Source organism: Lissotriton helveticus, chromosome 4_1 (genome assembly GCF_964261635.1).
Source record: "Lissotriton helveticus chromosome 4_1, aLisHel1.1, whole genome shotgun sequence".
Classification (NCBI taxonomy): Eukaryota; Metazoa; Chordata; class Amphibia; order Caudata; family Salamandridae; genus Lissotriton; species Lissotriton helveticus.
In genome coordinates this window covers 970,884,197-970,906,883 of record NC_136063.1, presented here as the reverse complement: position 1 = coordinate 970,906,883, position 22,687 = coordinate 970,884,197, and the positions used below count along the sequence as shown (strand labels likewise).

Genomic DNA, 22,687 nt, shown 5'->3' with positions numbered 1-22,687 from the left:
TGGGAGGAGCCAACAGGGCGGGAGGAGTGATTTTTAAAAAAGTGGATGGCGTCCAGCACTTGCAATCAGCGGGACGAAGGGCTGCTCTTCAGTCAGCAAAGGAGGAAGGTATTTAAAAGCAAGTTGTAGCGCCCAGCGCGCGCGAGCCCTCTGCCACAGGGCTGCTCGTCTGTACACCAAAAGAAAAAGGGGCATGGCCTAAATAGGCGCGTGACGCAGGAGGTGGGAGGAGCCAACAGGGCGGGAGGAGTGATTTTTAAAAAAGTGGATGGCGTCCAGCGCTTGCAATCAGCGGGACGAAGGGCTGCTCTTCAGTCAGCAAAGGAGGAAGGTATTTAAAAGCAAGTTGTAGCGCCCAGCGCGCGCGAGCCCTCTGCCACAGGGCTGCTCGTCTGTACACCAAAAGAAAAAGGGGCGTGGCCTAAATAGGCGCGTGACGCAGGAGGTGGGAGGAGCCAACAGGGCGGGAGGAGTGATTTTTAAAAAAGTGGATGGCGTCCAGCGCTTGCAATCAGCGGGACGAAGGGCTGCTCTTCAGTTAGCAAAGGAGGAAGGTATTTAAAAGCAAGATGTAGCGCCCAGCGCGCGCGAGCCCTCTGCCACAGGGCTGCTCGTCTGTACACCAAAAGAAAAAGGGGCGTGGCCTAAATAGCCGCGTGACGCCTTTTGAAGAATTAGCAGATGATGAAATGCTACTGATTCCAACCAATCCTTCAAGCAGCGTGTGATTCAAGGAGATAAACAGTCCAAAATGAGACACAAGAAAAATTCATCTTTGTTCAAACAATTAAACTTGGCCTGTACAGGGATCGAACCTGTGACCTTGGCGTTATTAGCACTACGCTCTAACCATCTGAGCTAACAGGCCATTTTGCATAACTACCTGGAGGTCCAGCATATAAAGAAGGGCAAATGAAAGTTAACCCAGGAGATTTGGAAAGCTTAATTTCAGCAGTTTACCATGAAGTTATTGTTATATATTATCAACATGAAGAAACTAATATGACTTAAAAAAAATTACAATACAAAAGAGATTTTCATACTTAGTGTTAGAACTTAGAACCATTAACATTTTTTCCATGTGGTTAAGCAAGAAATAAATATTCATCACCTATATTGAATTGATTCATCTAATCATGTTATCAGCTTCTCCTCAAAGGAAATATAGAGATAAACATGATACAGTAGAAAATACATCTATTTTCAACATTAAAGGAGCATCAAGTATTGGCTTGGAGACTGATTCAAAGTATGTCCTTGGCGTTTTTAACTTCATGCTCTAACAGACTAAACTAATAGTCTCACTAAATATATAGCATACTATTGAAGATGAAGCAGATGATGAAGTCCTACTGATTGTTAATCCGGGATAGTTGGAAAGCTTATATTCAGCTGTTTACATTCATAGTATCTTTATATATTATCAACAAGACTAAACAAAAATGATCTCAATAAATTGCTATAAATATGAGATTTAGTTATTTGGCGTTAGAACTTAGAACCATTAATAGATATTCCAGGCGCTTTAAGAATAGTAATTAATTCTATAATTATATCAAATGTATTCATCCAGTCCTTCAAGCAGCGTTTGATCCAAGGAGATAAACAGTCCAAAATGAGACACAAGAAAAATTAATCTTTTTTCAAAGAATTAAACTTGGTCTGTACAGGGATCGAACCTGTGACCTTGGCGTTATTAGCACCACGCTCTAACCAAGTGAGCTAAAAGGCCAATTTGCACATCTTCTGGAGGACCAGCACAGGAAGCAGTGCTAATGATAGTTCAACCAGGAGATTTGGAAAGCTTAATTTCAGCTGTTTAATATGAATTAACTTTCATATTATCAACATGAAGAAACTAATATGACTTCAAAATAATTGCAATACAAAAGAGATTTCCATACTTAGTGTTAGAATTTTGAACAAGTAACGTTTTTTCCACGTGGTTTAGCAATAAATAAATATTCAACACCTATATTCAATTGATTCATCTAATCATTCTATCAGCTTCTGCGCAAAGGAAATATGGAGGTAAACATGATACAGAAGAAAATACATCTATTTTCAACATTAAAGGAGAATCAAGTATTGGCTTGGAGACTGATTGAAATTATGTTCTTTTGCGTTTTTAACTTCATGCTCTAACAGACTAAACTAATAGGCTCACTAAATATATAGAATACTTTTGAAGAATTAGCAGATGATGAAATGCTACTGATTCCATCCAATCCTTCAAGCAGCGTGTGATTCAAGGAGATAAACAGTCCAAAATGAGACACAAGAAAAATTCATCTTTGTTCAAACAATTAAACTTGGCCTGTACAGGGATCGAACCTGTGACCTTGGCGTTATTAGCACAACGCTCTAACCATCTGAGCTAACAGGCCATTTTGCACAACTACCTGGAGGTCCAGCAAATGAAGAAGGGCAAATTATAGTTAATCCAGGAGATTTGGAAAGCTTAATTTCAGCAGTTTACCATGAAGTTATTGTTATATATTATCAACATGAAGAAACTAATATGACTTAAAAAAAATTACAATACAAAAGAGATTTTCATACTTAGTGTTAGAACTTAGAACCATTAACGTTTTTTCCATGTGGTTAAGCAATAAATAAATATTCATCACCTATATTGAATTGATTCATCTAATCATTTTATCAGCTTCTCCTCACAGGAAATATAGAGATAAACATGATACAGTAGAAAATACATCTATTTTCAACAGTAAAGGAGCATCAAGTATTGGCTTGGAGACTGATTGAAAGTATGTCCTTTGCGTTTTTAACTTCATGCTCTAACAGACTAAACTAATAGAGTCACTAAATATATAGCATACTACTGAAGATGAAGCAGATGATGAAGTCCTACTGATTGTTAATCCGGGATAGTTGGAAAGCTTATATTCAGCTGTTTACATTCATAGTATCTTTATATATTATCAACAAGACTAAACAAAAATGATCTCAATAAATTGCAATAAATAAGAGATTTAGTTACTTGGCGTTAGAACTTAGAACCATTAATAGATATTCCAGGCGCTTTAAGAATAGTAATTAATTCTATAATTATATCAAATGTATTCATCCAATCATTCAAGCAGCGTTTGATCCAAGGAGATAAACAGTCCAAAATGAGACACAAGAAAAATTCATCTTTTTTCAAGGAATTAAACTTGGCCTGTACAGGGATCGAACCTGTGACCTTGGCGTTATTAGCACCACGCTCTAACCAACTGAGCTAACAGGCCAATTTTCACATCTTCTGGAGGACCAGCACAGGAAGCAGTGCTAATGATAGTTCAACCAGGAGATTTGGAAAGCTTAATTTCAGCTGTTTAATATGAATTAACTTTCATATTATCAACATGAAGAAGTTAATAGGACTTCAAAAAAGTTGCAATACAAAAGAGATTTCCATACTTAGTGTTGGAATTTTGAACCAGTAACGTTTTTTCCACGTGGATTAGCAATAAATAAATATTTATCACCTATATTCAATTGATTCATCTAATCATTCTATCGGCTTCTGCGCAAAGGAAATATGGAGGTAAACATGATACAGAAGAAAATACATCTATTTTCAACATTAAAGGAGCATCAAGTATTGGCTTGGAAACTGATTGAAATTATGTCCTTTGCGTTTTTAACTTCATGCTCTAACAGACTAAACTAATAGGCTCACTAAATATATAGAATACTTTTGAAGAAATAGCAGATGATGAAATGCTACTGATTCCATCCAATCCTTCAAGCAGCGTGTGATTCAAGGAGATAAACAGTCCAAAATGAGACACAAGAAAAATTCATCTTTGTTCAAACAATTAAACTTGGCCTGTACAGGGATTGAACCTGTGACCTTGGCGTTATTAGCACCACGCTCTAACCATCTGAGCTAGCAGGCCATTTCGCACAACTACCTGGAGGTCCAGCATATGAAGAAGGGCAAATGATAGTTAACCCAGGAGATTTGGAAAGCTTAATTTCAGCAGTTTACCATGAAGTTATTGTTAGATATTATCAACATGAAGAAACTAATATGACTTAAAAAAAATTACAATACAAAAGAGATTTACATACTTAGTGTTAGAACTTAGAACCATTAACGTTTTTTCCATGTGGTTAAGCAATAAATAAATATTCATCACCTATATTGAATTGATTCATCTAATCATTGTATCAGCTTCTCCTCAAAGGAAATATAGAGATAAACATGATACAGTAGAAAATACATCTATTTTCAACATTAAAGGAGCATCAAGTATTGGCTTGGAGACTGATTGAAAGTATGTCCTTGTCGTTTTTAACTTCATGCCCTAACAGACTAAACTAATAGAGTCACTAAATATATAGCATACTATTGAAGATGAAGCAGATGATGAAGTCCTACTGATTGTTAATCCGGGATAGTTGGAAAGCTTATATTCAGCTGTTTACATTCATAGTATCTTTATATATTATCAACAAGACTAAACAAAAATGATCTCAATAAATTGCTATAAATAAGAGATTTAGTTACTTGGCGTTAGAACTTAGAACCATTAATAGATATTCCAGGCGCTTTAAGAATAGTAATTAATTCTATAATTATATCAAATGTATTCATCCAGTCCTTCAAGCAGCGTTTGATCCAAGGAGATAAACAGTCCAAAATGAGACACAAGAAAAATTAATCTTTTTTCAAAGAATTAAACTTGGCCTGTACAGGGATCGAACCTGTGACCTTGGCATTATTAGCACCACGATCTAACCAACTGAGCTAAAAGGCCAATTTGCACATCTTCTGGAGGACCAACACAGGAAGCAGTGCTAATGATAGTTCAACCGGGAGATTTGGAAAGCTTAATTTCAGCTGTTTAATATGAATTAACTTTCATATTATCAACATGAAGAAACTAATATGACTTCAAAAAAATTGCAATACAAAAGAGATTTCCATACTTAGTGATAGAATTTTGAACCAGTAACGTTTTTTCCACGTGGTTTAGCAATAAATAAATATTCATCACCTATATTCAATTGATTCATCTAATCATTCTATCAGCTTCTGCACAAAGGAAATATAGAGGTAAACATGATACAGAAGAAAATACATCTATTTTCAACATTAAAGGAGAATCAAGTATTGGCTTGGAGACTGATTGAAATTATGTCCTTTTGCGTTTTTAACTTCATGCTCTAACAGACTAAACTAATAAGCTCACTAAATATATAGAATACTTTTGAAGAATTAGCAGATGATGAAATGCTACTGATTCCATCCAATCCTTCAAGCAGCGTGTGATTCAAGGAGATAAACAGTCCAAAATGAGACACAAGAAAAATTAATCTTTGTTCAAACAATTAAACCTGGCCTGTACAGGGATCGAACCTGTGACCTTGGCGTTATTAGCACAACGCTCTAACCATCTGAGCTAACAGGCCATTTTGCACAACTACCTGGAGGTCCAGCAAATGAAGAAGGGCAAATGATAGTTAACCCAGGAGATTTGGAAAGCTTAATTTCAGCAGTTTACCATGAAGTTATTGTTATATATTATCAACATGAAGAAACTAATATGACTTAAAAAAAATTACAATACAAAAGAGATTTTCATACTTAGTGTTAGAACTTAGAACCATTAACGTTTTTTCCATGTGGTTAAGCAATAAATAAATATTCATCACCTATATTGAATTGATTCATCTAATCATTTTATCAGCTTCTCCTCAAAGGAAATATAGAGATAAACATGATACAGTAGAAAATACATCTATTTTCAACAGTAAAGGAGCATCAAGTATTGGCTTGGAGACTGATTGAAAGTATGTCCTTTGTGTTTTTAACTTCATGCTCTAACAGACTAAACTAATAGAGTCACTAAATATATAGCATACTACTGAAGATGAAGCAGATGATGAAGTCCTACTGATTGTTAATCCGGGATAGTTGGAAAGCTTATATTCAGCTGTTTACATTCATAGTATCTTTATATATTATCAACAAGACTAAACAAAAATGATCTCAATAAATTGCAATAAATAAGAGATTTAGTTACTTGGCGTTAGAACTTAGAACCATTAATAGATATTCCAGGCGCTTTAAGAATAGTAATTAATTCTATAATTATATCAAATGTATTCATCCAATCATTCAAGCAGCGTTTGATCCAAGGAGATAAACAGTCCAAAATGAGACACAAGAAAAATTCATCTTTTTTCAAGGAATTAAACTTGGCCTGTACAGGGATCGAACCTGTGACCTTGGCGTTATTAGCACCACGCTCTAACCAACTGAGATAACAGGCCAATTTTCACATCTTCTGGAGGACCAGCACCGGAAGCAGTGCTAATGATAGTTCAACCGGGAGATTTGGAAAGCTTAATTTCAGCTGTTTAATATGAATTAACTTTCATATTATCAACATGAAGAAGCTAATAGGACTTCAAAAAAATTGCAATACAAAAGAGATTTCCATACTTAGTGTTAGAATTTTGAACCAGTAACGTTTTTTCCACGTGGATTAGCAATAAATAAATATTTATCACCTATATTCAATTCATTCATCTAATCATTCTATCAGCTTCTGCTCAAAGGAAATATGGAGGTAAACATGATACAGAAGAAAATACATCTATTTTCAACATTAAAGGAGCATCAAGTATTGGCTTGGAGACTGATTGAAATTATGTCCTTTGCGTTTTTAACTTCATGCTCTAACAGACTAAACTAATAGGCTCACTAAATATATAGAATACTTTTGAAGAATTAGCAGATGATGAAATGCTACTGATTCCATCCAATCCTTCAAGCAGCGTGTGATTCAAGGAGATAAACAGTCCAAAATGAGACACAAGAAAAATTCATCTTTGTTCAAACAATTAAACTTGGCCTGTACAGGGATCGAACCTGTGACCTTGGCGTTATTAGCACCACGCTCTAACCATCTGAGCTAACAGGCCATTTTGCACAACTACCTGGAGGTCCAGCATATGAAGAAGGGCAAATGATAGTTAACCCAGGAGATTTGGAAAGCTTAATTTCAGCAGTTTACCATGAAGTTATTGTTATATATTATCAACATGAAGAAACTAATATGACTTAAAAAAAATTACAATACAAAAGAGATTTACATACTTAGTGTTAGAACTTAGAACCATTAACTTTTTTTCCATGTGGTTAAGCAATAAATAAATATTCATCACCTATATTGAATTGATTCATCTAATCATTATATCAGCTTCTCCTCTAAGGAAATATAGAGATAAACATGATACAGTAGAAAATACATCTATTTTCAACATTAAAGGTGCATCAAGTATTGGCTTGGAGACTGATTGAATGTATGTCCTTGGCGTTTTTAACTTCATGCTCTAACAGACTAAACTAATAGTCTCACTAAATATATAGTATACTATTGAAGATGAAGCTGATGATGAAGTCCTACTGATTGTTAATCCGGGATAGTTGTAAAGCTTATATTCAGCTGTTTACATTCATAGTATCTTTATATAATATCAACAAGACTAAACAAAAACTGATCTCAATAAATTGCAATAAATAAGAGATTTAGTTACTTGGCGTTAGAACTTAGAACCATTAATAGATATTCCAGGCGCTTTAAGAATAGTAATTCATTCTATAATTATATCAAATGTATTCATCCAGTCGATCAAGCAGCGTTTGATCCAAGCAGATAAACAGTCCAAAATGAGACACAAGAAAAATTAATCTTTTTTCAAAGAATTAAACTTGGCCTGTACAGGGATCGAACCTGTGACCTTGGCATTATTAGCAAAGCGCTCTAACCAACTGAGCTAACAGGCCAATTTGCACATCTTCTGGAGGACCAGCACAGGAAGCAGTGCTACTGATAGTTCAACCGGGAGATTTGGAAAGCTTAATTTCAGCTGTTTAATATGAATTAACTTTCATATTATCAACATGAAGAAACTAATATGACTTCAAAAAAATTGCAATACAAAAGAGATTTCCATACTTAGTGTTAGAATTTTGAACCAGTAACGTTTTTTCCACGTGGTTTAGCAATAAATAAATATTCATCACCTATATTCAATTGATTCATCTAATCATTCTATCAGCTTCTGCGCAAAGGAAATATAGAGGTAAACATGATACAGAAGAAAATACATCTATTTTCAACATTAAAGGAGAATCAAGTATTGGCTTGGAGACTGATTGAAATTATGTCCTGTGCGTTTTTAACTTCATGCTCTAACAGACTAAACTAATAGGCTCACTAAATATATAGAATACTTTTGAAGAATTAGCAGATGATTAAATGCTACTTTTTCCATCCAATCCTTCAAGCAGCGTGTGATTCAAGGAGATAAACAGTCCAAAATGAGACACAAGAAAAGTTCATCTTTGTTCAAACAATTAAACTTGGCCTGTACAGGGATCGAACCTGTGACCTTGGCGTTATTAGCACCACGCTCTAACCATCTGAGCTAACAGGCCATTTTGCACAACTACCTGGAGGTCCAGCATATGAAGAAGTGCAAATGATAGTTAACCCAGGAGATTTGGAAAGCTTAATTTCAGCAGTTTACCATGAAGTTATTGTTATATATTATCAGCATGAAGAAACTAATATGACTTAAAAAAAATTACAATACAAAAGAGATTTACATACTTAGTGTTAGAACTTAGAACCATTAACGTTTTTTCCATGTGGTTAAGCAATAAATAAATATTCATCACCTATATTGAATTGATTCATCTAATCATTATATCAGCTTCTCCTCAAAGGAAATATAGAGATAAACATGATACAGTAGAAAATACATCTATTTTCAACATTAAAGGTGCATCAAGTATTGGCTTGGAGACTGATTGAATGTATGTCCTTGGCGTTTTTAACTTCATGCTCTAACAGACTAAACTAATAGTCTCACTAAATATATAGTATACTATTGAAGATGAAGCTGATGATGAAGTCCTACTGATTGTTAATCCGGGATAGTTGGAAAGCTTATATTCAGCTGTTTACATTCATAGTATCTTTATATAATATCAACAAGACTAAACAAAAATGATCTCAATAAATTGCAATAAATAAGAGATTTAGTTACTTGGCGTTAGAACTTAGAACCATTAATAGATATTCCAGGCGCTTTAAGAATAGTAATTAATTCTATAATTATATCAAATGTATTCATCCAATCCTTCAAGCAGCGTTTGATCCAAGGAGATAAACAGTACACAATGAGACACAAGAAAAATTGATCTTTTTTCAAAGAATTAAACTTGGCCTGTACAGGGATCGAACCTGTGACCTTGGCATTATTAGCACCACGCTCTAACCAACTGAGCTAACAGGCCAATTTGCACATCTTCTGGAGAACCAGCACAGGAAGCAGTGCTTATGATAGTTCAACCAGGAGATTTGGAAAGCTTAATTTCAGCTGTTTAATATGAATTAACTTTCATATTATCAACATGAAGAAACTAATATGACTTCAAAAAAATTGCAATACAAAAGAGATTTCCATACTTAGTGTTAGAATTTTGAACCAGTAACGTTTTTTCCACGTGGTTTAGCAATAAATAAATATTCATCACCTATATTCAATTGATTCATCTAATCATTCTATCAGCTTCTGCGCAAAGGAAATATGGAGGTAAACATGATACAGAAGAAAATACATCTATTTTCAACATTAAAGGAGAATCAAGTATTGGCTTGGAGACTGATTGAAATTATGTTCTTTTGCGTTTTTAACTTCATGCTCTAACAGACTAAACTAATAGGCTCACTAAATATATAGAATACTTTTGAAGAATTAGCAGATGATGAAATGCTACTGATTCCATCCAATCCTTCAAGCAGCGTGTGATTCAAGGAGATAAACAGTCCAAAATGAGACACAAGAAAAATTCATCTTTGTTCAAACAATTAAACTTGGCCTGTACAGAGATCGAACCTGTGACCTTGGCGTTATTAGCACAACGCTCTAACCATCTGAGCTAACATGCCATTTTGCACAACTACCCGGAGGTCCAGCAAATGAAGAAGGGCAAATTATAGTTAATCCAGGAGATTTGGAAAGCTTAATTTCAGCAGTTTACCATGAAGTTATTGTTATATATTATCAACATGAAGAAACTAATATGACTTAAAAAAAATTACAATACAAAAGAGATTTTCATACTTAGTGTTAGAACTTAGAACCATTAACGTTTTTTCCATGTGGTTAAGCAATAAATAAATATTCATCACCTATATTGAATTGATTCATCTAATCATTGTATCAGCTTCTCCTCAAAGGAAATATAGAGATAAACATGATACAGTAGAAAATACATCTATTTTCAACATTAAAGGAGCATCAAGTATTGGCTTGGAGACTGATTGAAAGTATGTCCTTGTCGTTTTTAACTTCATGCCCTAACAGACTAAACTAATAGAGTCACTAAATATATAGCATACTATTGAAGATGAAGCAGATGATGAAGTCCTACTGATTGTTAATCCGGGATAGTTGGAAAGCTTATATTCAGCTGTTTACATTCATAGTATCTTTATATATTATCAACAAGACTAAACAAAAATGATCTCAATAAATTGCTATAAATAAGAGATTTAGTTACTTGGCGTTAGAACTTAGAACCATTAATAGATATTCCAGGCGCTTTAAGAATAATAATTAATTCTATAATTATATCAAATGTATTCATCCAGTCCTTCAAGCAGCGTTTGATCCAAGGAGATAAACAGTCCAAAATGAGACACAAGAAAAATTAATCTTTTTTCAAAGAATTAAACTTGGCCTGTACAGGGATCGAACCTGTGACCTTGGCATTATTAGCACCACGATCTAACCAACTGAGCTAAAAGGCCAATTTGCACATCTACTGGAGGACCAGCACAGGAAGCAGTGCTAATGATAGTTCAACCGGGAGATTTGGAAAGCTTAATTTCAGCTGTTTAATATGAATTAACTTTCATATTATCAACATGAAGAAACTAATATGACTTCAAAAAAATTGCAATACAAAAGAGATTTCCATACTTAGTGATAGAATTTTGAACCAGTAACGTTTTTTCCACGTGGTTTAGCAATAAATAAATATTCATCACCTATATTCAATTGATTCATCTAATCATTCTATCAGCTTCTGCGCAAAGGAAATATAGAGGTAAACATGATACAGAAGAAAATACATCTATTTTCAACATTAAAGGAGAATCAAGTATTGGCTTGGAGACTGATTGAAATTATGTCCTTTTGCGTTTTTAACTTCATGCTCTAACAGACTAAACTAATAGGCTCACTAAATATATAGAATACTTTTGAAGAATTAGCAGATGATGAAATGCTACTGATTCCATCCAATCCTTCAAGCAGCGTGTGATTCAAGGAGATAAACAGTCCAAAATGAGACACAAGAAAAATTCATCTTTGTTCAAACAATTAAACCTGGCCTGTACAGGGATCGAACCTGTGACCTTGGCGTTATTAGCACAACGCTCTAACCATCTGAGCTAACAGGCCATTTTGCACAACTACCTGGAGGTCCAGCAAATGAAGAAGGGCAAATGATAGTTAACCCAGGAGATTTGGAAAGCTTAATTTCAGCAGTTTACCATGAAGTTATTGTTATATATTATCAACATGAAGAAACTAATATGACTTAAAAAAAATAACAATACAAAAGAGATTTTCATACTTAGTGTTAGAACTTAGAACCATTAACGTTTTTTCCATGTGGTTAAGCAATAAATAAATATTCATCACCTATATTGAATTGATTCATCTAATCATTTTATCAGCTTCTCCTCAAAGGAAATATAGAGATAAACATGATACAGTAGAAAATACATCTATTTTCAACAGTAAAGGAGCATCAAGTATTGGCTTGGAGACTGATTGAAAGTATGTCCTTTGTGTTTTTAACTTCATGCTCTAACAGACTAAACTAATAGAGTCACTAAATATATAGCATACTACTGAAGATGAAGCAGATGATGAAGTCCTACTGATTGTTAATCCGGGATAGTTTGAAAGCTTATATTCAGCTGTTTACATTCATAGTATCTTTATATATTATCAACAAGACTAAACAAAAATGATCTCAATAAATTGCAATAAATAAGAGATTTAGTTACTTGGCGTTAGAACTTAGAACCATTAATAGATATTCCAGGCGCTTTAAGAATAGTAATTAATTCTATAATTATATCAAATGTATTCATCCAATCATTCAAGCAGCGTTTGATCCAAGGAGATAAACAGTCCAAAATGAGACACAAGAAAAATTCATCTTTTTTCAAGGAATTAAACTTGGCCTGTACAGGGATCGAACCTGTGACCTTGGCGTTATTAGCACCACGCTCTAACCAACTGAGATAACAGGCCAATTTTCACATCTTCTGGAGGACCAGCACCGGAAGCAGTGCTAATGATAGTTCAACCGGGAGATTTGGAAAGCTTAATTTCAGCTGTTTAATATGAATTAACTTTCATATTATCAACATGAAGAAGCTAATAGGACTTCAAAAAAATTGCAATACAAAAGAGATTTCCATACTTAGTGTTAGAATTTTGAACCAGTAACGTTTTTTCCACGTGGATTAGCAATAAATAAATATTTATCACCTATATTCAATTCATTCATCTAATCATTCGATCAGCTTCTGCGCAAAGGAAATATGGAGGTAAACATGATACAGAAGAAAATACATCTATTTTCAACATTAAAGGAGCATCAAGTATTGGCTTGGAGACTGATTGAAATTATGTCCTTTGCGTTTTTAACTTCATGCTCTAACAGACTAAACTAATAGGCTCACTAAATATATAGAATACTTTTGAAGAATTAGCAGATGATGAAATGCTACTGATTCCATCCAATCCTTCAAGCAGCGTGTGATTCAAGGAGATAAACAGTCCAAAATGAGACACAAGAAAAATTCATCTTTGTTCAAACAATTAAACTTGGCCGGTACAGGGATCGAACCTGTGACCTTGGCGTTATTAGCACCACGCTCTAACCATCTGAGCTAACAGGCCATTTTGCACAACTACCTGGAGGTCCAGCATATGAAGAAGGGCAAATGATAGTTAACCCAGGAGATTTGGAAAGCTTAATTTCAGCAGTTTACCATGAAGTTATTGTTATATATTATCAACATGAAGAAACTAATATGACTTAAAAAAAATTACAATACAAAAGAGATTTACATACTTAGTGTTAGAACTTAGAACCATTAACTTTTTTTCCATGTGGTTAAGCAATAAATAAATATTCATCACCTATATTGAATTGATTCATCTAATCATTATATCAGCTTCTCCTCTAAGGAAATATAGAGATAAACATGATACAGTAGAAAATACATCTATTTTCAACATTAAAGGTGCATCAAGTATTGGCTTGGAGACTGATTGAATGTATGTCCTTGGCGTTTTTAACTTCATGCTCTAACAGACTAAACTAATAGTCTCACTAAATATATAGTATACTATTGAAGATGAAGCTGATGATGAAGTCCTACTGATTGTTAATCCGGGATAGTTGTAAAGCTTATATTCAGCTGTTTACATTCATAGTATCTTTATATAATATCAACAAGACTAAACAAAAATGATCTCAATAAATTGCAATAAATAAGAGATTTAGTTACTTGGCGTTAGAACTTAGAACCATTAATAGATATTCCAGGCGCTTTAAGAATAGTAATTCATTCTATAATTATATCAAATGTATTCATCCAGTCGATCAAGCAGCGTTTGATCCAAGCAGATAAACAGTCCAAAATGAGACACAAGAAAAATTAATCTTTTTTCAAAGAATTAAACTTGGCCTGTACAGGGATCGAACCTGTGACCTTGGCATTATTAGCAAAGCGCTCTAACCAACTGAGCTAACAGGCCAATTTGCACATCTTCTGGAGGACCAGCACAGGAAGCAGTGCTACTGATAGTTCAACCGGGAGATTTGGAAAGCTTAATTTCAGCTGTTTAATATGAATTAACTTTCATATTATCAACATGAAGAAACTAATATGACTTCAAAAAAATTGCAATACAAAAGAGATTTCCATACTTAGTGTTAGAATTTTGAACCAGTAACGTTTTTTCCACGTGGTTTAGCAATAAATAAATATTCATCACCTATATTCAATTGATTCATCTAATCATTCTATCAGCTTCTGCGCAAAGGAAATATAGAGGTAAACATGATACAGAAGAAAATACATCTATTTTCAACATTAAAGGAGAATCAAGTATTGGCTTGGAGACTGATTGAAATTATGTCCTGTGCGTTTTTAACTTCATGCTCTAACAGACTAAACTAATAGGCTCACTAAATATATAGAATACTTTTGAAGAATTAGCAGATGATTAAATGCTACTTTTTCCATCCAATCCTTCAAGCAGCGTGTGATTCAAGGAGATAAACAGTCCAAAATGAGACACAAGAAAGGTTCATCTTTGTTCAAACAATTAAACTTGGCCTGTACAGGGATCGAACCTGTGACCTTGGCGTTATTAGCACCACGCTCTAACCATCTGAGCTAACAGGCCATTTTGCACAACTACCTGGAGGTCCAGCATATGAAGAAGGGCAAATGATAGTTAACCCAGGAGATTTGGAAAGCTTAATTTCAGCAGTTTACCATGAAGTTACTGTTATATATTATCAGCATGAAGAAACTAATATGACTTAAAAAAAATTACAATACAAAAGAGATTTACATACTTAGTGTTAGAACTTAGAACCATTAACGTTTTTTCCATGTGGTTAAGCAATAAATAAATATTCATCACCTATATTGAATTGATTCATCTAATCATTATATCAGCTTCTCCTCAAAGGAAATATAGAGATAAACATGATACAGTAGAAAATACATCTATTTTCAACATTAAAGGTGCATCAAGTATTGGCTTGGAGAATGATTGAATGTATGTCCTTGGCGTTTTTAACTTCATGCTCTAACAGACTAAACTAATAGTCTCACTAAATATATAGTATACTATTGAAGATGAAGCTGATGATGAAGTCCTACTGATTGTTAATCCGGGATAGTTGGAAAGCTTATATTCAGCTGTTTACATTCATAGTATCTTTATATAATATCAACAAGACTAAACAAAAATGATCTCAATAAATTGCAATAAATAAGAGATTTAGTTACTTGGCGTTAGAACTTAGAACCATTAATAGATATTCCAGGCGCTTTAAGAATAGTAATTAATTCTATAATTATATCAAATGTATTCATCCAATCATTCAAGCAGCGTTTGATCCAAGGAGATAAACAGTCCAAAATGAGACACAAGAAAAATTCATCTTTTTTCAAGGAATTAAACTTGGCCTGTACAGGGATCGAACCTGTGACCTTGGCGTTATTAGCACAACGCTCTAACCATCTGAGCTAACAGGCCATTTTGCACAACTACCTGGAGGTCCAGCAAATGAAGAAGGGCAAATGATAGTTAACCCAGGAGATTTGGAAAGCTTAATTTCAGCAGTTTACCATGAAGTTATTGTTATATATTATCAACATGAAGAAACTAATATGACTTAAAAAAAATAACAATACAAAAGAGATTTTCATACTTAGTGTTAGAACTTAGAACCATTAACGTTTTTTCCATGTGGTTAAGCAATAAATAAATATTCATCACCTATATTGAATTGATTCATCTAATCATTTTATCAGCTTCTCCTCAAAGGAAATATAGAGATAAACATGATACAGTAGAAAATACATCTATTTTCAACAGTAAAGGAGCATCAAGTATTGGCTTGGAGACTGATTGAAAGTATGTCCTTTGTGTTTTTAACTTCATGCTCTAACAGACTAAACTAATAGAGTCACTAAATATATAGCATACTACTGAAGATGAAGCAGATGATGAAGTCCTACTGATTGTTAATCCGGGATAGTTTGAAAGCTTATATTCAGCTGTTTACATTCATAGTATCTTTATATATTATCAACAAGACTAAACAAAAATGATCTCAATAAATTGCAATAAATAAGAGATTTAGTTACTTGGCGTTAGAACTTAGAACCATTAATAGATATTCCAGGCGCTTTAAGAATAGTAATTAATTCTATAATTATATCAAATGTATTCATCCAATCATTCAAGCAGCGTTTGATCCAAGGAGATAAACAGTCCAAAATGAGACACAAGAAAAATTCATCTTTTTTCAAGGAATTAAACTTGGCCTGTACAGGGATCGAACCTGTGACCTTGGCGTTATTAGCACCACGCTCTAACCAACTGAGATAACAGGCCAATTTTCACATCTTCTGGAGGACCAGCACCGGAAGCAGTGCTAATGATAGTTCAACCGGGAGATTTGGAAAGCTTAATTTCAGCTGTTTAATATGAATTAACTTTCATATTATCAACATGAAGAAGCTAATAGGACTTCAAAAAAATTGCAATACAAAAGAGATTTCCATACTTAGTGTTAGAATTTTGAACCAGTAACGTTTTTTCCACGTGGATTAGCAATAAATAAATATTTATCACCTATATTCAATTCATTCATCTAATCATTTGATCAGCTTCTGCGCAAAGGAAATATGGAGGTAAACATGATACAGAAGAAAATACATCTATTTTCAACATTAAAGGAGCATCAAGTATTGGCTTGGAGACTGATTGAAATTATGTCCTTTGCGTTTTTAACTTCATGCTCTAACAGACTAAACTAATAGGCTCACTAAATATATAGAATACTTTTGAAGAATTAGCAGATGATGAAATGCTACTGATTCCATCCAATCCTTCAAGCAGCGTGTGATTCAAGGAGATAAACAGTCCAAAATGAGACACAAGAAAAATTCATCTTTGTTCAAACAATTAAACTTGGCCGGTACAGGGATCGAACCTGTGACCTTGGCGTTATTAGCACCACGCTCTAACCATCTGAGCTAACAGGCCATTTTGCACAACTACCTGGAGGTCCAGCATATGAAGAAGGGCAAATGATAGTTAACCCAGGAGATTTGGAAAGCTTAATTTCAGCAGTTTACCATGAAGTTATTGTTATATATTATCAACATGAAGAAACTAATATGACTTAAAAAAAATTACAATACAAAAGAGATTTACATACTTAGTGTTAGAACTTAGAACCATTAACTTTTTTTCCATGTGGTTAAGCAATAAATAAATATTCATCACCTATATTGAATTGATTCATCTAATCATTATATCAGCTTCTCCTCTAAGGAAATATAGAGATAAACATGATACAGTAGAAAATACATCTATTTTCAACATTAAAGGTGCATCAAGTATTGGCTTGGAGACTGATTGAATGTATGTCCTTGGCGTTTTTAACTTCATGCTCTAACAGACTAAACTAATAGTCTCACTAAATATATAGTATACTATTGAAGATGAAGCTGATGATGAAGTCCTACTGATTGTTAATCCGGGATAGTTGTAAAGCTTATATTCAGCTGTTTACATTCATAGTATCTTTATATAATATCAACAAGACTAAACAAAAATGATCTCAATAAATTGCAATAAATAAGAGATTTAGTTACTTGGCGTTAGAACTTAGAACCATTAATAGATATTCCAGGCGCTTTAAGAATAGTAATTCATTCTATAATTATATCAAATGTATTCATCCAGTCGATCAAGCAGCGTTTGATCCAAGCAGATAAACAGTCCAAAATGAGACACAAGAAAAATTAATCTTTTTTCAAAGAATTAAACTTGGCCTGTACAGGGATCGAACCTGTGACCTTGGCATTATTAGCAAAGCGCTCTAACCAACTGAGCTAACAGGCCAATTTGCACATCTTCTGGAGGACCAGCACAGGAAGCAGTGCTACTGATAGTTCAACCGGGAGATTTGGAAAGCTTAATTTCAGCTGTTTAATATGAATTAACTTTCATATTATCAACATGAAGAAACTAATATGACTTCAAAAAAATTGCAATACAAAAGAGATTTCCATACTTAGTGTTAGAATTTTGAACCAGTAACGTTTTTTCCACGTGGTTTAGCAATAAATAAATATTCATCACCTATATTCAATTGATTCATCTAATCATTCTATCAGCTTCTGCGCAAAGGAAATATAGAGGTAAACATGATACAGAAGAAAATACATCTATTTTCAACATTAAAGGAGAATCAAGTATTGGCTTGGAGACTGATTGAAATTATGTCCTGTGCGTTTTTAACTTCATGCTCTAACAGACTAAACTAATAGGCTCACTAAATATATAGAATACTTTTGAAGAATTAGCAGATGATTAAATGCTACTTTTTCCATCCAATCCTTCAAGCAGCGTGTGATTCAAGGAGATAAACAGTCCAAAATGAGACACAAGAAAGGTTCATCTTTGTTCAAACAATTAAACTTGGCCTGTACAGGGATCGAACCTGTGACCTTGGCGTTATTAGCACCACGCTCTAACCATCTGAGCTAACAGGCCATTTTGCACAACTACCTGGAGGTCCAGCATATGAAGAAGGGCAAATGATAGTTAACCCAGGAGATTTGGAAAGCTTAATTTCAGCAGTTTACCATGAAGTTACTGTTATATATTATCAGCATGAAGAAACTAATATGACTTAAAAAAAATTACAATACAAAAGAGATTTACATACTTAGTGTTAGAACTTAGAACCATTAACGTTTTTTCCATGTGGTTAAGCAATAAATAAATATTCATCACCTATATTGAATTGATTCATCTAATCATTATATCAGCTTCTCCTCTAAGGAAATATAGAGATAAACATGATACAGTAGAAAATACATCTATTTTCAACATTAAAGGTGCATCAAGTATTGGCTTGGAGACTGATTGAATGTATGTCCTTGGCGTTTTTAACTTCATGCTCTAACAGACTAAACTAATAGTCTCACTAAATATATAGTATACTATTGAAGATGAAGCTGATGATGAAGTCCTACTGATTGTTAATCCGGGATAGTTGGAAAGCTTATATTCAGCTGTTTACATTCATAGTATCTTTATATAATATCAACAAGACTAAACAAAAATGATCTCAATAAATTGCAATAAATAAGAGATTTAGTTACTTGGCGTTAGAACTTAGAACCATTAATAGATATTCCAGGCGCTTTAAGAATAGTAATTAATTCTATAATTATATCAAATGTATTCATCCAATCCTTCAAGCAGCGTTTGATCCAAGGAGATAAACAGTACACAATGAGACACAAGAAAAATTGATCTTTTTTCAAAGAATTAAACTTGGCCTGTACAGGGATCGAACCTGTGACCTTGGCGTTATTAGCACCACGCTCTAACCAACTGAGCTAACAGGCCAATTTGCACATCTTCTGGAGAACCAGCACAGGAAGCAGTGCTTATGATAGTTCAACCAGGAGATTTGGAAAGCTTAATTTCAGCTGTTTAATATGAATTAACTTTCATATTATCAACATGAAGAAACTAATATGACTTCAAAAAAATTGCAATACAAAAGAGATTTCCATACTTAGTGTTAGAATTTTGAACCAGTAACGTTTTTTCCACGTGGTTTAGCAATAAATAAATATTCATCACCTATATTCAATTGATTCATCTAATCATTCTATCAGCTTATGCGCAAAGGAAATATGGAGGTAAACATGATACAGAAGAAAATACATCTATTTTCAACATTAAAGGAGAATCAAGTATTGGCTTGGAGACTGATTGAAATTATGTTCTTTTGCGTTTTTAACTTCATGCTCTAACAGACTAAACGAATAGGCTCACTAAATATATAGAATACTTTTGAAGAATTAGCAGATGATGAAATGCTACTGATTCCATCCAATCCTTCAAGCAGCGTGTGATTCAAGGAGATAAACAGTCCAAAATGAGACACAAGAAAAATTCATCTTTGTTCAAACAATTAAACTTGGCCTGTACAGAGATCGAACCTGTGACCTTGGCGTTATTAGCATAACGCTCTTACCATCTGAGCTAACAGGCCATTTTGCACAACTACCTGGAGGTCCAGCAAATGAAGAAGGGCAAATTATAGTTAATCCAGGAGATTTGGAAAGCTTAATTTCAGCAGTTTACCATGAAGTTATTGTTATATATTATCAACATGAAGAAACTAATATGACTTAAAAAAAATTACAATACAAAAGAGATTTTCATACTTAGTGTTAGAACTTAGAACCATTAACGTTTTTTCCATGTGGTTAAGCAATAAATAAATATTCATCACCTATATTGAATTGATTCATCTAATCATTTTATCAGCTTCTCCTCAAAGGAAATATAGAGATAAACATGATACAGTAGAAAATACATCTATTTTCAACAGTAAAGGAGCATCAAGTATTGGCTTGGAGACTGATTGAAAGTATGTCCTTTGCGTTTTTAACTTCATGCTCTAACAGACTAAACTAATAGAGTCACTAAATATATAGCATACTACTGAAGATGAAGCAGATGATGAAGTCCTACTGATTGTTAATCCGGGATAGTTGTAAAGCTTATATTCAGCTGTTTACATTCATAGTATCTTTATATAATATCAACAAGACTAAACAAAAATGATCTCAATAAATTGCAATAAATAAGAGATTTAGTTACTTGGCGTTAGAACTTAGAACCATTAATAGATATTCCAGGCGCTTTAAGAATAGTAATTCATTCTATAATTATATCAAATGTATTCATCCAGTCGATCAAGCAGCGTTTGATCCAAGCAGATAAACAGTCCAAAATGAGACACAAGAAAAATTAATCTTTTTTCAAAGAATTAAACTTGGCCTGTACAGGGATCGAACCTGTGACCTTGGCATTATTAGCAAAGCGCTCTAACCAACTGAGCTAACAGGCCAATTTGCACATCTTCTGGAGGACCAGCACAGGAAGCAGTGCTACTGATAGTTCAACCGGGAGATTTGGAAAGCTTAATTTCAGCTGTTTAATATGAATTAACTTTCATATTATCAACATGAAGAAATTAATATGACTTCAAAAAAATTGCAATACAAAAGAGATTTCCATACTTAGTGTTAGAATTTTGAACCAGTAACGTTTTTTCCACGTGGTTTAGCAATAAATAAATATTCATCACCTATATTCAATTAATTCATCTAATCATTCTATCAGCTTCTGCGCAAAGGAAATATAGAGGTAAACATGATACAGAAGAAAATACATCTATTTTCAACATTAAAGGAGAATCAAGTATTGGCTTGGAGACTGATTGAAATTATGTCCTGTGCGTTTTTAACTTCATGCTCTAACAGACTAAACTAATAGGCTCACTAAATATATAGAATACTTTTGAAGAATTAGCAGATGATTAAATGCTACTTTTTCCATCCAATCCTTCAAGCAGCGTGTGATTCAAGGAGATAAACAGTCCAAAATGAGACACAAGAAAAGTTCATCTTTGTTCAAACAATTAAACTTGGCCTGTACAGGGATCGAACCTGTGACCTTGGCGTTATTAGCACCACGCTCTAACCATCTGAGCTAACAGGCCATTTTGCACAACTACCTGGAGGTCCAGCATATGAAGAAGGGCAAATGATAGTTAACCCAGGAGATTTTTGGAAAGCTTAATTTCAGCAGTTTACCATGAAGTTATTGTTATATATTATCAACATGAAGAAACTAATATGACTTAAAAAAAATTACAATACAAAAGAGATTTACATACTTAGTGTTAGAACTTAGAACCATTAACGTTTTTTCCATGTGGTTAAGCAATAAATAAATATTCATCACCTATATTGAATTGATTCATCTAATCATTATATCAGCTTCTCCTCAAAGGAAATATAGAGATAAACATGATACAGTAGAAAATACATCTATTTTCAACAGTAAAGGAGCATCAAGTATTGGCTTGGAGACTGATTGAAAGTATGTCCTTTGCGTTTTTAACTTCATGCTCTAACAGACTAAACTAATAGAGTCACTAAATATATAGCATACTACTGAAGATGAAGCAGATGATGAAGTCCTACTGATTGTTAATCCGGGATAGTTGGAAAGCTTATATTCAGCTGTTTACATTCATAGTATCTTTATATATTATCAACAAGACTAAACAAAAATGATCTCAATAAATTGCAATAAATAAGAGATTTAGTTACTTGGCGTTAGAACTTAGAACCATTAATAGATATTCCAGGCGCTTTAAGAATAGTAATTAATTCTATAATTATATCAAATGTATTCATCCAATCATTCAAGCAGCGTTTGATCCAAGGAGATAAACAGTCCAAAATGAGACACAAGAAAAATTCATCTTTTTTCAAGGAATTAAACTTGGCCTGTACAGGGATCGAACCTGTGACCTTGGCGTTATTAGCACCACGCTCTAACCAACTGAGATAACAGGCCAATTTTCACATCTTCTGGAGGACCAGCACCGGAAGCAGTGCTAATGATAGTTCAACCGGGAGATTTGGAAAGCTTAATTTCAGCTGTTTAATATGAATTAACTTTCATATTATCAACATGAAGAAGCTAATAGGACTTCAAAAAAATTGCAATACAAAAGAGATTTCCATACTTAGTGTTAGAATTTTGAACCAGTAACGTTTTTTCCACGTGGATTAGCAATAAATAAATATTTATCACCTATATTCAATTCATTCATCTAATCATTCTATCAGCTTCTGCGCAAAGGAAATATGGAGGTAAACATGATACAGAAGAAAATACATCTATTTTCAACATTAAAGGAGCA

General features: G+C 33.6%; 12 non-coding genes across 12 annotated transcripts; all 12 read right to left on the bottom strand.

The window, feature by feature from the left end:
• Positions 1–3,177: 3,177 nt before the first annotated feature.
• TRNAI-AAU (transfer RNA isoleucine (anticodon AAU)) lies at positions 3,178–3,251 on the bottom strand. Its single transcript has one exon. It is a non-coding gene; the product is annotated as a tRNA-Ile (tRNA).
• A 2,963-nt stretch (positions 3,252–6,214) lies between these two features.
• On the bottom strand, positions 6,215–6,288 carry TRNAI-AAU (transfer RNA isoleucine (anticodon AAU)). The gene has a single exon. It is a non-coding gene; the product is annotated as a tRNA-Ile (tRNA).
• Positions 6,289–6,868: 580 nt separating this feature from the next.
• TRNAI-AAU (transfer RNA isoleucine (anticodon AAU)) lies at positions 6,869–6,942 on the bottom strand. The gene has a single exon. It is a non-coding gene; the product is annotated as a tRNA-Ile (tRNA).
• Positions 6,943–8,387: 1,445 nt separating this feature from the next.
• On the bottom strand, positions 8,388–8,461 carry TRNAI-AAU (transfer RNA isoleucine (anticodon AAU)). The gene has a single exon. It is a non-coding gene; the product is annotated as a tRNA-Ile (tRNA).
• A 790-nt stretch (positions 8,462–9,251) lies between these two features.
• TRNAI-AAU (transfer RNA isoleucine (anticodon AAU)) lies at positions 9,252–9,325 on the bottom strand. The gene has a single exon. It is a non-coding gene; the product is annotated as a tRNA-Ile (tRNA).
• A 2,964-nt stretch (positions 9,326–12,289) lies between these two features.
• TRNAI-AAU (transfer RNA isoleucine (anticodon AAU)) lies at positions 12,290–12,363 on the bottom strand. Its single transcript has one exon. It is a non-coding gene; the product is annotated as a tRNA-Ile (tRNA).
• Positions 12,364–14,461: 2,098 nt separating this feature from the next.
• Positions 14,462–14,535, bottom strand: TRNAI-AAU (transfer RNA isoleucine (anticodon AAU)). The gene has a single exon. It is a non-coding gene; the product is annotated as a tRNA-Ile (tRNA).
• Positions 14,536–16,189: 1,654 nt separating this feature from the next.
• TRNAI-AAU (transfer RNA isoleucine (anticodon AAU)) lies at positions 16,190–16,263 on the bottom strand. Its single transcript has one exon. It is a non-coding gene; the product is annotated as a tRNA-Ile (tRNA).
• Positions 16,264–18,361: 2,098 nt separating this feature from the next.
• Positions 18,362–18,435, bottom strand: TRNAI-AAU (transfer RNA isoleucine (anticodon AAU)). The gene has a single exon. It is a non-coding gene; the product is annotated as a tRNA-Ile (tRNA).
• Positions 18,436–19,225: 790 nt separating this feature from the next.
• TRNAI-AAU (transfer RNA isoleucine (anticodon AAU)) lies at positions 19,226–19,299 on the bottom strand. The gene has a single exon. It is a non-coding gene; the product is annotated as a tRNA-Ile (tRNA).
• Positions 19,300–21,398: 2,099 nt separating this feature from the next.
• Positions 21,399–21,472, bottom strand: TRNAI-AAU (transfer RNA isoleucine (anticodon AAU)). The gene has a single exon. It is a non-coding gene; the product is annotated as a tRNA-Ile (tRNA).
• A 792-nt stretch (positions 21,473–22,264) lies between these two features.
• Positions 22,265–22,338, bottom strand: TRNAI-AAU (transfer RNA isoleucine (anticodon AAU)). Its single transcript has one exon. It is a non-coding gene; the product is annotated as a tRNA-Ile (tRNA).
• Positions 22,339–22,687: the final 349 nt, after the last annotated feature.